General features: G+C 42.6%; 1 protein-coding gene across 2 annotated transcripts in view; it reads left to right on the top strand.

The window, feature by feature from the left end:
* Nucleotides 1-16,749, top strand: part of AMBRA1 (autophagy and beclin 1 regulator 1) — a 135,159-nt gene that overhangs the window by 60,721 nt on the left and 57,689 nt on the right. The window lies entirely within an intron of this gene.

Here is a 16,749-nt window from a genome sequence, read left to right as displayed (position 1 = left end):
TTTGTTGATGCAGCAGAGCTTTTTTGCAACTGTTTTGCGGCTCCCAGATTAATTTAGAATATTTCCTTTGCCTCACAAGATAGCATGTTAGCTAAGCAAATGCATGAGTACTGTAATAAATATTTATTTAAGTGAATTAGCCTTGTGTCTTGTAACTGGATGCTTTCTGCATCTTTCATCATGCCTTGCTCTGTTGGTTTCATGCCTCAAAATGGGTAAAAGGAGCCTGCCTCAAGCATATGCAGATAAATAATGGGTAAAGCTCTTCAGGAAAGCGGACTTTGGCCTGTTCAGAAATCTGCTTGGGGCCAATACATACTGTTTAGCATCTTCGTTCATCATCTGAATGATGGGTCAGAGTGCACCCTCAGCAAAACCAGGAGGAATAGGTGATGAACCAGAAAGTTGTGCTGCTGTTCATGTGGGGCTTTCACAGGCTGGGACATGGGCCAACAGATCTCATGAAGTTCAGTGAAGAGAAATGCAAAGTCGTGCACCTGGGGAGGAATGACCCCATCCACCAGTACAGGCTGTGGACCTACTGGCTGGAAAGCAGCTTTGCAGACAAGAGCCTCAGGGTCCTGGTGGGCAACAAGTTGAACATGAGCCAGCAAACATGCCTTTGCAGAAAAGAAGGCTAACAGTATACTGGCCAGTAGATTGAGGGATGTGAGCCTTCTCTTCAGCCCTGATGAGGCTATATTTGGAGCACTTTGTCCAGTTCTGGGCCTCCAGTGCAAGAGTGGCATGGACATACTGGAGTGGATGCAGCGAAGGGCCAGAGAGATGAGTAAGGGATTAGAGACTCTGACTGGAGGGGAGATACTAAGAGGGCTGGGACTGTTCAGCCTGGAGAAGAGAGGGTTCAGGAGTAGATCTTGTCAATGTGTGTAAATAACTGAGGTAACAAAGACAAGAGAGCCAGGCTCCTCGCAGTGGTGCCCAGTGAAGGACAAAAGGCAATGAACGCAAATTGAAATTCCATTTGAACTTAAATAAACTTACTTTTTTTTTTTTTTAATTGTGAGAGTGGTCAAATGCTGGAAGAGGTTGCCCAAGGATGTTGTGGAATTTCCATCTTTGAAGATATCCAAGTTTGACTGAAGATACACTCCAGTAGCATGCTGTAATTCACCCTGTTCTGAGCAGGGTGATGGCCTAGAGCCTCTCCAGAGATGCTTTCTACCCTCAGTCTTCAGTGATTCTGAATTGTGTGAGTGCACAGGAGCAGTGACACAATGTTTGAGTTCACTGTAGATGAGAGTGGAGTTTGTTTTAGCTGAAGCTGTGTTAAACGCTGTGTTTCAGCAGTAGGTACAGCTGCTTCTAGATGCATGTATTGGTGTTGACTGCTAAGCCTATTGTAAAACCTTGTGATCGCTGTTACTGCAGAGGATGAGGTTTCGAGGTTTGTCTGAGAGCGGATGTTATTAGAGAGTGCTTTTGTTACTAGCTTTCTGTGAGGATACTTATTTTGTGCCAAGAGTCTCTCATTTTTAGTTCCTTTTGTTAAACTGAATCGAAAGCTGAAAACCCCTCAGTCGCCTACTTATGTAGCGTAAGTGTCCATAGAAATAGTTGGTATGGATTAACAGCTGTAAGTTATGAGCATAATTTACAACTTTATTTACAAGTGAGATTAGAATGAGTGCAATTTTTCTGGTCAGAGTGAATGCAGACCGCTTTGTTTTACAGGATATGCTTGATGAGGTCTGAGGTGTCAGGGGATTTTCGGCTAGTATCTGGAAATGTGACTGCACTGAGATTAGCAGTAGTTGGAAAGATCTGCATTTACTCAAGTGTGCCAGACAACTGTCTGTGACTGGCTGCATTTCAGGAGTTGTAGAGATGTTTGTAGTATGTTGTCTTTGGTTATGCTGCCCCTTGAGAGAAGCTTATTAGAGAAACGTGTGTGACTTTGTCCCCCACATAAGAAAGCCCTGTCAAAGGGTTAAGAAGAATACAGAGGCTTGAAGTGGTAATTATACTTTTACTATAGTTTCCCAGAAGAGATGGTGCAAGGCATTTGTAAAAGAAGATTCAAATGGGAACAGAATGGTCGTCAAAGCCTTGAATTAGGCTGAAACAATAGGAAATATTTTGGACAGTTAAAGGAACCAGTTTTGTGGAATGACTCTGGGCCAGAGGCAAGATGGATTTCAAACAAGCCAGTTGTTAAGCACTCTTTAAGAGCATAGAGTTCAGTGTTACCAGTCTATTGCTGTTGGCCTTTCAAAGAGCCAGGTGTTTGGGTTCTGGAGTCAACCCACCTTCTGTCTGTAGATATTAAAATACACAGTGTGACAGTGGCAATCTCAATCTGTTTACTTGGAGGGCAGATCTTTTTTGCAGTTGCTTCACTCCCATTGATGATCCAAGTAATGGTATGTTGTGGATAAGTGAATATTATGACAGCCCAGGGTGAGATTAGATACCTTGGGACAAGTAATGTGTATCCCATTTACAGTTTGCAAAGGCTTGTTTTGAGCAAAGTAGTGACTCTGAAAATGTCTTTGAGGAATAGCATGTGAACCAATGGAACGTGGATTCCTGTTGTGATTAGCTTTAAGACCTTACATAGGCAAGCAATATCTGTACTCGGCACCGGTGAGGCTGCACCTTGATTACTGTGTTCAGTTTTGGGCCCCTCACTACAAAAAGACCGTTGAATTACTTGAGCGTGTCCAAAGAAGGGTAACAAAGCTGGTGCAGGGTCTGGAGCACAGGTCATACAAGGAGCGGCTGAGGGAACTGGGGGTGTTTAGTCTGGAGAAGAGGAGGCTGATGGGAGACCTCATCACCCTCTACAGCTACCTGAAAGTGTTACCGAAAACCGAGATAAAAACTTATCGACACCAATGTGATGTCGATAAGCAGACACTTCTTTATTAACGGCCAGACGTGTAGGGGAGTGTTCTCACCAACAACATGTGCTGGGCACCAGAATCATGCACCTTATATAGAACTTACTCATACATATTCATTAAGTATCCATACATAAACATACAATCTCCAATAAATCATTAACATATTCTCCTCCTATTTCCGATTCTGCACAGTAGAGGTTAGAAATGTCTAGAAATGGATCTGGGGTGTAATGTGAGTAGGTGGTCCGAGTCAGTGGTCGCGATCTTCCCCTGCCAGAATTACCTTTTGCTCAAGGACATAGTTTTCTTAGCAAGTACTTGCAAGCTGTTACGGTTACTGCCCTCAGTTCCCATTAATCCTGGACCTTGACAACTACTTGCATTCTTCTAGTCCTATATATTTATCATAAATCAGTTTAAAAACCATCTTGTGTTTTGTTACCTAGGTTCTAACCGTTCCTACTAAACAATTATGACCGATCCCTTTGGCCTTGGTACAGGGCTGTACAGGAGATTTTAGAGTAGCAGTCGGTTGCTAGATTCAAAATACAATAAATGTAAAATAAATTATTTTTACTAAAATATATCTTCATTCTATACTTATATTAAAATCAAACACAATTTAATTTCAGTTGATAATGAAATCAGTAACAAAAGGAGGTTGCAGAGAGCTGGGGATTAGTCCCTTTAACCAAGTAACAAGTGACAGGACAAGAGGGAATGGCCTCAAGTTGTGCCTGGGAAGGTTTAGCCTGGATATTAGGAAGCATTTCTTTACAGAAGGGGTTGTTGGGCGTTGGAATGGGCTGCCCAGGGCAGGGGGGGAGTCCCCATCCCTGAAGGGGTTTAAGAGAAGGGTTGACATAGCGCTGAGGGATCTGATGGAGTTGAGAACCGTCAGTGTGAGGTTAATGGTTGGACTGGATGATCTTCAAGGTCTTTTCCAACCTTGATGATTCTGTGATTATGGGAATATCGGGGAGTATGAAATTGCTGTTATCTTTTTATATGGTCTTATTAATATCATTCCAAGTGCTGTGCAAAGCCACGTGCAACGCTTGTGTCTACTTCAGAAGGGCTCAAAGTAGCTGAAGGAAGAATCAGATGAGGAAGACTGCAGCTATAGAGTGACATAGGCTTATTGTATTTAGCTAATCAAAGAAGTAGTAGGTAGTCATTTTTACTTGATTGGTCTAGATATATCTATGTGGGGGGAAAGATTTTTTTATAGAGCATCCTTTAATTCAGTAGACAAAAGGTATAGAAAGATGCAAAAGCTGATGTCAGATGAACTTAGACTGCAAACAAATAGCAGATATTTGAGTGGTGGTGTTAGGTTGTTTTTATTTCTTGAGGTCCTGCTGCATAAAGTTCAGCACTCACCTTATGGTAGGTGAGTTCACCTACTTGCTGAAACAGGTGTTTTTTTTCCAGTACATGGAGTGTTTAAGCTAGTAAAATTGTTGGCTGGGCTAAAGGGGAAGTTTATGGGTGTAGTACTCATACCACAGTGCCTGGTATAGGTACAGGAGTCTTGGGAGGATGTCTTCAGTTGTCCGGGTGCAGGAGAAGTCCCACTAGTCATCTGCATTGTGTCACAAGCTGTAATCTGTTCCAGTGTCGCATGATGGAAGCGAGCACTGAATTTGAGAAAGCTTGTATATTGTATTTGCTGATGCAGGCTGTCCCAATAAGCCTTTCTTTGTATTGGTGGCTGGGAAGCTAAAGCTGGCTTTGAGATTCAAAAAGGCACTGGAGAGAGATGATGATGTTCTTAAAAGTGAAGGGTGCAGGCTGATTGCTTTTGTGTGCATTGTTAAAGTGATGAATTTCTAGATATCATTATATCAGAAGGGGTAAGGCTTTGCAGAAGTGCTCATCTTTTTGTGGGCGGTGAGGGCCCCTTGGGGACCTGTCTCTTTGTGGGTGGTAAAGCTCACTTAGCCATAAAAGTATTTTCCCACAGCTTTCTGCCTTCTTTTTTAAAGGGGGGGAAAAAAAAAAAAAAAAAAGTTACCCACGCTCCAGAGCGCAGAGGGGAGTCAGGGACCTGTGCGATCTGCCGTGCGGAGGGGTGGGAATTCTCTGTGGCCTGCTGCATTGGGCTGTCATCTTTGAAGAGCATAGTCATGATTTTTGATTGTGTGTTTTGGGGGAGGGAGAAAACAACCACTACAAGCAAACCTTGAGCCAGATTTGCTATACCCAGTACTGAATATCTTCATAGACATTTTTATAGCCACCCTGGCATAAAGATGGAGGAAGCTCTTGCTATGGCAACATAGTTGTATGTTGTATAAAGGATCTGATAAGGATGCTGTGCACTGATCTCCAGCTCCATTTCCCAGGTAGATAGGATTGTACCACTGGATCCCTCTTCTTGCTGCCCTGAAGGGGTTTTTTTACATAATTGAGCATTAATGCATCAATTCATTATCACTTAACATATACAAATCAAAGGTTGTTGTTGGCTATTAGATTCTGCAATGATAGTTTTTCCTCCACATAGTATCATTACCTCAGCTTGCTCTTTTGGTTTTATGCTTCTGGCCTGCTAGCTTTCCTTGATTAGAGGGAAAGCTGGAAAGTATTGGAAGGTTAGTCACAACTTGCCTGCCTCTTTGGAGTTACTTTTGACTTATGGGTTTGTTCATCCCAGATGGGTTTACCTTACCTGTGTGGTTTACCTTAACGTGAGCCACACTGAGAAATCGCCCTCTCTGTGTGGAGGCTGTCAAACATTTGGAGGGTGGTAAGTGTCCTGCATGAGACAGATGTTCTTTAACAAAACCAAGCAGGGGATCCAAACAGTATTTGTGCAGTAGGAAACACAGGCACTAGTCAGGATGTTAGCACTACGTACACTCATACCAGCTTTTTAACTTGTTGCCTCAGAGCTCAGTCAAAAGTAAATGCAGACAGTAGGTGATTTTTGTATGCTAACAAATATAAAGAGGAACCATGGGTGGAGGTGTACTTCATATATGTCTCCCCTTCCCCACCCCATTTTTTTCAAGTTAGTATACCACCACCTCTGGAGTGGGACAGAGGAAGGAATGGTCTCCAGTGTTTGTAGGAGCTCAGAGAGTTGGTTTTGAAGTAAGAAGGAGCTGCAAGTCAGTGCTACTAAAGGAAGCTGTATTTTTGCTTTCTTGAGCAGTAGGTTGGTTGACACACTCTCCTGCTGAGCTCAGTGTGGGCTGTAATCCAGCAAGCCTGGCACACAGGAATTATGTTTCTGAGTTCAAAATCAGCAGGAGCTGTGAGCCAGCCTCTACGAATGTAATTGCTATGGGCTCTCAAATCCTGCTGAGCCTGGCTCTGGTAGCCTGCCTTGTCCAGCTCTTGCTGATCTGGGAACCAGGCTCACATCTCTTTCCCTTGCTTCAAGGGCTGCCTGAAACTGTACAATTTCAGCTGTATCTAGTTGCTTCAACCTACCTGTTTTTGCATCAATGGGTAGGAAGGAGTATGTAGGTGTGGCTTATGACCCATTAGATAACTTCAGAGCTAGCAGTAAGCATGGAAATCAGTGTGGAAAAAGTTGTGATGATGTTCATAATTGCTCATTTGTCTCCTTCAGCATCTTTGGAGGTGGCAAGAGTGGTAGCGGTGGAAGTCATTCACAGAAGGCAAGGGAGGAGTAATCCAGGTATCAAAAATGTTACCACCTTTGCTAAGTAAGAAGTAGTGATGACAGACTGCTAGTCCTGAGGTTTGACTAGGAAGGGGGTCACTAGAAGTAGAGCAGCTTTAATAGTATTTGAGAGAGAGGCTGGAGAGGCATGCTGGTTAGGCTTGTGAGAGGTAGGCTGGGGAGGATCCAAACTGAACTCACCAGAAAAAGAAGTGACTGCGGGGAGTTCACATGATGCAGTTTGACAGCTAGAGATGGGGAGAACATGGGGGTGAGTGATTTTCCCATTCTTACCCTGGACATCCAAACTGTGTTCCAGAGTCTCTGAGGAATTTAGAGATGCAAGAATTTAATGCATATTTGTATTGGGAGAGGGAAGAGAAGAGCTCACAAATATGTATTGTCAAATGGTAAGGGATTGAAGTTGGCACAAAATAGGGAGCTGGAGATAAAATCAGAGGCAGGTGGAGTGCTTAGAAGGGTTGGGAAGACGCTTTTGTATGTGATGGGAAGAATTGCAGGAGGGGAAGGGAAGGATGAAAGGGTGGAGGAAGTAATGTCACTTTGTAATTTTCTTACAAGCAGCTGAGATTCTGCACAGAAAGAAATAGAGGTTGGAGGAGGGGAGGGTTTGAGGAATGAGTCAAAGGTGGTGACGAGGCAGCTGGGATTGCAGGCGTGGGTTTCAGTTAAGCTGGAGAAACATTTTGTCTTCTTTCAAACAATTCTTCATATTAGCATTCATGGTGTGGGAATGCATGCACCCATCCATGTGATGTCTCCTGGTGTGCTGCACACACAAGTTGTTTGGGGATCTGTTCTTTGGTTCATGACAGACCAACCCAGTCAGATCTCACTGTCTTCCCTGAGGTGCCATAGTAGAAGAGAAAAGTTGTGTAGTGGAGGGAATTGGTCTGGTGACAGTTTTCGTAAGAGTTGTCTCACAGTAGGTGGTGGAATGGGAACTGGTATCAGGGGTGGGGCAGGCTCAAAATCTGGTGGGGAGCATGACTGGGGGAAGGAGGCAAACATACATACATGTACACCCCCATACCCCCATTATGAGAACACTGAAAAGCGTGGGTGAAATCCAAAACTACTTTGACAGAGTGGTAGGGAAAGAAGACACAAGAAGAAGAGGACAGAGGCAGACAAATAACTAACAGTGCTTAGAGACTGAAAATAATAGCAAGATGGAATGAGAGAAAAGGGCTGATGATAAACTCTGCAAGACTTTAAGTTGTGGTGGTGCTGTCCCAAAATATGGGTTCTTTTATCTTGTGTGCAATGAACTGAAAAACAAACGGAGTTGAGATATTTGTTTAATCTATGTCTGCGCAGAGATGGGTGCTAGGTGATAATTCCACAAAGCTAGCACGCTGCACACAGGCAAGCAACATATTTATACACTTTAAGCTACACAAATACACATTTAATGTAATGACCATTGGGTAGTTTCTTGCCACTTTGTTTCTCACTGGTTAACAACATGTCTCATCTCAGTTTAAACTTCCAGTGTATTTTTATTGTTCTTTGCAAACTCAAAGGGTGGGGGGTCTTACCTGAGTAGGGGACTACTCATCAAGAGGTGTGGTTTTCACATTATAATGAGCTAAATTCATCTAAAGGACCCAGCTTTGGCAGGCTTTGTGGTATCTCTGAGCACAGGACTAAGGGAGATTTCCTTGTTCTTCAGTTCAAGGTTCCATCTGTTCTTTTATCTTCTTTGTTTTGCAAGACTCTGCTACATTTGAGCCTGTTATCCCCTCCCAAGGCCTTGTCCTGTGAAATATTTCTTTTGTTTTAATCTTTCATCAGTGGGGAGGGAGTCAGTTAACGGAAAGTTTAGAGAAAGAGCTTATAGGTCACATGAAATGAACAGATTTGCAAAGATTTTGAAAGGTGAGGTGAGAAAGCATGTTGCTGAGGGCTTGGTTGGGTTTTCTATGTGCAAGGCACAGGCAGGGTGTGAGGGGAGTGTTTTTCTATCTTTTTCTGTCCCAGCTTGGCTGCTGAGGTTCCACAGAAGACCCCTCCCTCATTCACTAGGTCCCTGCATGTCTGTTGACACAGGAAGCAGTGAAAGCTGGAGGCAAAGCCCTGTCACAACTTGTGTGTTTGCAAAGAAACTAGCTGTAACTGGGTGTCAGTTTTCCCCACTACTGTGGTTTTAGTGAGCTAACTGCCTAACTTCTGCTGTCCTCTGACTTGTGAGATCTAGTAAAATTGTCCTTTTGGACTGTAATTTTACACTGAGTCCTAGGACTGAGAGGCTGACCTGGAGTGCTCATCATTTTCTAGGCTGTACCACTGCTGATTCTTTGGTCTGGTAGGAGCTGGACCTCTGGCTCTGCTGCTGTGAAGATGAGATCTCAGAGCCTCTCACCACAGTTTCTTTTTAGTTTGTGACCCCTACCTCCAGTAAGGTATGGCCTGCTCCAGATTTCAATTGTGTATAATCTAAAATCTTACCACAAACTGAGTAAATTGTGATTGCTCTATTTTCATCATCTGAATTTCCCTCCACTCTTGCCTGTAAATGCTGTGTGGGGTAGCTGTGGTGGCTGTATTGTATAACAGCTTCTTGGACAGGTTTATTTAGTATCCTCTGGAAGTATTATGAGCTAATTCAAGATGGATTAAGGTCAAGTCTGCCTAAAAAGAAATAAACCCCATCTGAAGTCTCCATTCATTGTGCAGCACAGGGCCTGCATGCTGAGTACCTAGGACATACTTCTGCTGCCTTGAACTTAGGTCTTAGTTTTTCTGTGTGTGGCTTTGAGTTTGACTTTTAATACTCCTTAAAATAATGGGATAAAGTGTTAGTCTCTTTTCATCTTGTAGTCGCTTTTGTAATTGCAGTGGATTGGACCTGGCTGGGTTGAACTCAGCTGTGGCACTGATTTACAGAAGTCACAGCAAGGTTATGAGCTTGGCTGAACTCCTTGGTGGAGTTCTGCTGCCCTCTGGGAGCTCTGGTGCTGCGTCCCTGTTCTAAGTGTCGCACTGTTCCTTTCATGTTGTTACATGGGGGTCCATCAGGGGTGGACCAGCCTGCTTCATCAGTCCCACTCCACATACTCTCAGGTCTGGGTCACCTCTCGAGCCTGAATCTGCACTGGCTCTGTGTGGTGATGCACTGAGGTGCTGGAGCCTGCTTTGTGTGTTAAAGCTGGTAGCAGTAAGGAACAAGTTTTGTTTGCATTGCTGTCATCTAGATCATGCCAAACCACCTTCAAAATTTCCTCCATCAGAAAGTATTAAAAACATTGTAAGAGCCAAGTACTTTATTTGCTGTAGGTTTCTTTTACTTTGTTTTTTTCCAATTGGAACAATGTGGTCTCCCCACTGTGTTCTTCCAGCCTGGGCTTCCTCCTTTCCATCTCACCATGTTTAAATTTAAACTGCTTTCCCATTAGTTAAACTATTGTTAGATTTTGTGTTTCCCCACTTGCTCATTCTTTTTTTGGTTGTCTCCCTGTTCACCACTTTACCCAGAAAAGAGTGAGCCCGGCTGCTTACTTCTCAGTTCCTGTCCCGCCTTCTCATCTTTTGCTCTTGCGATTGAGGTTACCTCATAAATTGTTCCCTTTAGCGATGTCTTTCCAGCTTTGTATTCCCTACACAAGGTTAGTGCCTGTTTTCTTTGCAGACACAGTGACTGCAGGACCCACCAGTCTGAGAAGAGGCTCTTAATGAGTACAGCACACCCCTAAAATACATTTTATAAATACTACCTGTCAGCTCTTCATTTGTCGCAAGACACTGGGTTAGTTTATTATATGGACTTTATTTAAGTTGTCAGGACCTGCGTTCTTGTTAATGGAGGTGCATTTTTCTCTGAGAGCATGTGACCTCCCTAGATGAGTACAGATTGAGAACAGACAAGTATTTCCTCAGCAGACCTGTGCTGCCCACAGGATATTATGACTGTGAAATGTAATCAACCATTGAGAGTGTTTAGTTTAGTGCTCTGTATTGTGGTGGTAGCTCAGTCTGTGTCGCTAAGCTGACACAGCATTTCCACTGCAAGTTTGGATGTACGGGGCTTTTGCTGTAATATAGCAGTCCTGAAATGTGTTTAAGAATAGTAAGAATTTTTGCAAGTCTTCCATTCACTGCCAAGTACAAGGCTTTGAATGTGTTTCTGTGCTTGGAGCTTTTATTAATAGTGTGTACTGCTATTTCCACAATGAAAAGTGGCTCAGATGTGGAAGCTCGGTGCTCTACTGATATACGGTTAAATCTCAGGAATTCAAACCCTTCTAGGGAACATACTGCTTCTTGGATTAGAGAAAGTTTGTATTATTGCAATGTGGTGATTGATAAGGCATGCATGTGCTCTACCAAGATACTGCTGAGGTTTTTTTCCACTGCAGATGAGTGTTTTGGCATAAGACACACATTTAAAGTTGTGCTAAGCACACATTCTTGCAGTAAGAGCTGCAGAGGCGGTAGCAGGCATTTGGCTTGCTGATTTGTTTGGATTAATAGGATTTCATGTAGTTAAAATGCACACTCACAATGAAAAAGGCTCTTCTGTGTAAAAGCAGTTTCACTTATTTTTGCATCTATTCTATCTGTTGGCATGGCTATATTGGTTTAGATTGGACTGCTGTTAGAACACTATTTGAGCCTGTGCTTAGGTGAGGAATTATTTGTTGTGAACTGAAACTGTGGCCACACTAATTTATGAGTTATGGAATTGATGAGAAGGTATAGCCTGTGTGGAATATGGGTTAAAGTTGGCAAGTGTCTTGGCAAACAGTCCCTACAAGAAAATCTGAAGAAATTGTAGGAACTCTGAATTATCTAAAACTATATACAGCAGTTTTGGCAAGGCTGGATTAGTCTGGTACTGCATTAGTGTCTACATTAGACAAGTCAACTGCAGTAGACCTAGTCAACAGTGTGGGTGGTGTGACAACTGTGGAGGACACAAGCATTAACCTTGGGTGGTAAAGACGTTTTGGTTAGGCAATGACAGCAACCCTGTGAAAGAGTTTTTTGTTGCTGCAGTGGAAATATTCCTCTGAATCCAGACAAACTCTGCTAGAACATAAAGTTCTTTAATGACTGTTGAAGGCAAAAGTGTCTTAATACCATAATGATTCAGTTTCTCAGTGCCTGTGATACTGGGTGAGGCACTGCTAATACTGAAATAAAGGCCGAGGCTGTGGATGTGCCAGTGGGACCTTGCAAACTTTGGTAAGAGAGCTGGCGCTTGGATACAGACAGGCAAATGCCCCTTAAAGGTCAGATATTTACCTTTTTCGCTTTGACATACAGCAGCAATATTTGAAGACTCTGGCCAGCCTGAGTCATGTTGTACAACGAGCTCAGATAGGCTCTTGTGTTGGGAGGGCCATTTTAAGCAGGAGAGATGGGGAGACAAGTCCTGTTCCTAGTATAGCTACTTGGAGAAGTTTGTCCTTGTGCTCTTCAGAAATACAGCAAAGTGAGATGGGAGCTCTGGAGACTCGAGAGTTTAAGAGTCTGGTGCCAACTCGCAGCTCCTTGGTGGAAGGCTGCCCCCTTTGTCTAGTCTCTGCAAGACTCTCCATCCCAGGCAATTAGGATTAGTAGGCACATTTCATGCTCTGAAAAGTCAGAAAGGGAAAGAAGAAGGAGTTTTACAAAAGCAAATGCCTGCCAGGCACAGATTTTGCTCTGTTTCTGTGCAGAGAATAAACACAGACGTGAAGGTTAAAAAGCAGACTTCCAACAGCATTTAATGAAGGGCTTGGTAATGAGCAAAGGATTTAGTGATGGGAGAGAGCAGAGGCATTGCAAGGGCCAGAGTTGGCAGAGGGAGGAGCCCGAGCGACACACAGCACAGATTAGCTGTTGAGACCTTCCTCGTTCACCTTCACAGGGATTTCATGAAACTGGCAGAAGAGATGTGGCGTTTTGTTTTGGAGATGCACCTACTGTTTCTTGAAGCTTAGAAGAGGGGAGGGCTGGGAACATGCCCCCATGTGTGCGTTCAGACAGAAGTGAAGGAAGAGAATACGTGTTTCTTTAGAGATTGCAGAGTTCAGCTCTCTTCTGCCTTTCCATCTAGCAGTGTGTCCTGGCCTTGTTTGCGTTCCTCGCCCCATTTAATTCTGAAAACCACTTTTCTCTTGCAGTGTCAGTTGCCTGAGAGTTCATACCAAATTTTTTTTGTCTGACTGGTTTTTTTAGTAGATTGATACAGACCTCCGGATGGAGGAATTACAGTAACCCAGGTTATTGTTTCTCCTCACACTGACAAGGTAAAACTGTCTTTATTTCCCTGGTATTTTCTAATAAATAGGCTTCTGACTCCCATGCCAGGGCAGTAGCTGATCACTTTTATTGCTGATTCTGTGAGAAACAGAGGATTTTATGGTGTATGGAATAACAGTAATTAGGAAGAAAGTGTAAACCCCTTTCTCCAACCCTCTACTTACTGTTTTTTGTTAGGGCTTTTTTCTGCAGACAGACAAAATCACCTAAAAGGCTGAAAATATGCAGAAAAGGTCAAAACAAAACATTTAGCTAAATAAAATACAGATTGGAATGTATTTTTAGTGCTTGAATATTTTCCCTAAAAGGCTATACTGTAGGAAACATGTTTTACTGCTTGAATCATATGGTAGTATGAGGCATGCTTTTAACACATGCTGCTGTCACATGGAAATAAAGAAATGGTCTCAAAACAAGCACAATGTCTTGCAGAAACTTCCTTTATCAGCTTCGGAAGTTAGCCAATTGGAAGGCTTCAGCCTTGACTCCCCTTCCCAGTAAGGGACCCAAATGAGAAAAGAGAAAGCTTCTTTGCCCACCCACTTCTCAAGCAACTTGTGGGTTGTTTTAGCCAACGGTAACAGATGTTTCTTTCTGTTTCCATAACCTGTTCCTGTCAAGATCTTTCAGTGATACAGCATCTCTATTTGCAGGAAGATTTCTCTTGACTGTCTAGCCTTATAACATTTATTTCCACCTGTGTGCTTCATGGAGCACCTCCATCCCTTTACACACCATTCCAGTACAGTACCCCGTATCAGAATTCCAGGAGTCTCTCAGTGGTCCCTAAACAAATGGCGTTTTGCTGTTTAAAATGCGTATGCATGTGTGCTGTTACATAGTGTGAAGCAATCAGTATAGTGGAGCCTTCCCACGGACCTTCCCATCCACTGCAGCTAAAACCGTCATAAATGACAAATGAGAAAACAAACAGCAGAGCCTAAATAGTCCCTGTTCGTAAAGGTTTTCCTGTAAAGAAGAAAATCACACTTACCAGCTTCATTTGAGTTGTACAAACATAAGAGCACCACTAAGATTTGCAGCTTTGCTTCTTTTGCAAGCGGGATTTGAGGCTTCAGTTCTCTGCTGAATTATACTTACTACCCGGCAAGAACGAACTTTTAAACTTTGCAAACAAAGTATCCTCTGAAGCATAAGCTAAATAATTATGTGTCAATAACAGGATGCAACTATTGCTTTGTGTTCAGTTGCCAAAGCCAGGCTCTCACTCCTCTCATTCAGCCCTTTTCCTTTCTAGCAGTTGTTGAGCAGTTATGTTACTTTCCACTCATCTCTAAGGTGAGGCATAAGACACTTCATGCCCACGGTTCAGATGGTATTTCTCTTTACCCTTTTTTTTTTTTTTTTTTTATGGCATGAGAGATTGTGGATCTTACAGATGAAAAATAGAGTGCAAAAATTGTTTTAAATCCTGTCAGACTTTAGTTGTTGCAAGGCTGTACTTAAGGTAATGATTGGTAGAGATTTAGGAGGTAGAAAGAAGGAATTATTTCCAATTTATTTGATTGGGGTTTTTTCTGTTCAACAGTGCATAATATGATGGCTGCAGAAAATTCTTGGCAAGTTGGAGTCTTAGGCCACGATCTGTCGCTGACAGTTACTGAGAGCATTGAGGTAGCTACAGCAAGGAAATGAAGCTGCTCGTTCCTTATTGGTCACCCTAAGTAGGATGAGGACTTCCTAAACAATGACATTTGCTTGCTCCAATGTGTATATGCAAAGGTTATGATAAGATACCTTATTTGTTACCGAGGAGAGTACAGGATTTTCCTTTACTGAGAGGTTCTATGTGAATATTGCAGGCTTAACTCTTGCTGGTTCTGGAAACTCACCATGCTGTTTCATATCTGATTTTTCCAACTTCCATGTGCAGCAGGGTGACATGAGCAGTGCCATCTGTATGGGGTGAATAACAGCAGAGAAGCAGGAATTATCTTTCTTAAGGAGAAGAATTATCAGCTTGCTTGGTGAAGTGCAAACAATTCACATAAGAGGGGAATGCATTTGAAAAGGACCTTAGCCTCTCCTAGTTTCCCTGAGGGAAAATTGGATCTTACCATCAAAGACAAAGCTTCCCAGATGCATTTCTGTATTAATTGTTATAGGATCAGACAAAGGAAGATCTCTAATGTCAGGAAGGTAATATGTCAAGTAGCCATCATGACTGTACTGAGGATGGAGTCTTTGGGCAGGGCATCTGTTCTTTTATTGTTTGTGTTTCTTGTAAATAAACGGATTTCCTTTTGAAGTCTGAAACTTGTGGCTGGAATATTCCCTTTCCTATATGATGCTTGCATTGTTCACAATTTAAGTGAAGCCCTTGGGCACTTGACTGAGGTCCTATTAGGGTGATCATCTTCACTACCTGCAGCTGAGGACTACTCAAATTCCAGTAGCAAATAGGACTGTGGAACTTGGCATGCTAAGCATTGCCCCTTTTAAAAGGAAATTTTACAATTGGAATGAGCATGAATGTGAAATTGCATTTTGTCTTATTTTGTACATCTGGGGTAAAGGAAAAATAATGGCTTTTTGAAGGGTTCAGCCTTCAGAGAGCATAGACTTCTTTGAGGCTTCCTTGGTTAACATCAAATCTAAGATTCCTTCAGTGCCCAGCATATGCCGAACTACCCTTAGTAACATTTTGTACGTCCATTCATGAAAATTGTTTTGCCCACATCCTATTTACAGCTTGATGGTGCTTTAAAAACCAAGCAAAATAAATCCTTGAAAATACCAGGTTGCTATGCATACTGTTTCTACAGCATTAGCCCAGTTTTAGATAGTTAGCTCGTCCACTTCAAAGGTAGTGTCTTAGTGGTAGCCTGAAACAGAGATTTGCTTGGACTTGTCAAGTTCATATTTAGGATTTAATGTATTTAGTGTGATCAAAGGTAGTCCTCAAAACCAGGCTGCCCCATAAAATATTTTAGGGATGGAGATGTGCAAAAAACAGTTATATCTCCACTAGGCTTCAGAGATCAGTAATCGCATTTCAGCTGAACTCATTGTTTCAGAACTGGTTGAGATAATTTGGTGTATTCTTGCAGCAAAGAGTTTTGTCCTTGGTTTATTGAGTAGATTTGTCCTGTGTTTTGGGCTTCCTGGAGCCTTGATTGTAGTAAATCTAGAACTAGTGAATGTAAAACTCATCAGCTGTGATAGATCCTTTCTGTAAATGTAGGATAACCTCAGTATCATTAGCTACAGTTACAAACGGGCTCATAAAGAGGTAATTACTTTTCAAAGGTACCCATGCTTAAAGATGCAAGTACTAATCTAGGAGGAATTTTATACCAGGGCTTAATCACTGCCTCAAATTGAGTCACAGATCAGCTCAGGGACCTCTCCAGCTTCCTCAAGCTTATCTTTAAGCATCTTAATAAATTTTTCTCTTACTGTGAGGTAACCTGCCAGATACTAAAAACTTGAGAGTAAAGAATCTAGTCTAGAGAAAAAATTGAGCTCTGGTTTCTGTTAAATACATGGGAAAACAATTCCCATTGTATGTAGATGATCCATGTTCTTGAAACTTGTACCCCAATGCCTGTGAGGCTTTAGAGTATTAGCTCTTCCTCTGAGGGTCTGATGGTAGTCTAGAAGTATCCCGGTCTTCACAGAGGGAGTGCTGGAGTGCCATGGAGAGTGGTTTTGCATGGCTTTTTTCCCTTTCGCAGTCTAAACTCTAACGTTGGCTTGCATGGCTTGATTCCTAAATGAGCAGTAGCTGACTGGCAAAGGTTCATTTCTCCACATGCCAAGATGAGTTGGACCCTCTGAGGAGATTGAGTCTGATGGATAAATATCTGTTACGTGTAGGTGGCCTATAAGAAAAGATTAGAGGGGTGTTTTTTTAAAGTCTTTGTTAAGACTTTTTCCCCCCCTACTCTTTAAACTCTCTTGTCATGTGCTAAGTGGGGGTGGATGGAGATCAGGGTGGTGGGGGGAGAAAGG

The sequence above is a fragment of the Athene cunicularia genome (genome assembly GCF_003259725.1).
Source record: "Athene cunicularia isolate RWA chromosome 5 unlocalized genomic scaffold, athCun1 chr5_part1, whole genome shotgun sequence".
NCBI classification, from domain to species: domain Eukaryota; kingdom Metazoa; phylum Chordata; class Aves; order Strigiformes; family Strigidae; genus Athene; species Athene cunicularia.
The sequence above is the reverse complement of the archived record's forward strand: the minus strand, read 5'-3'. Positions and strand labels throughout refer to the sequence as shown.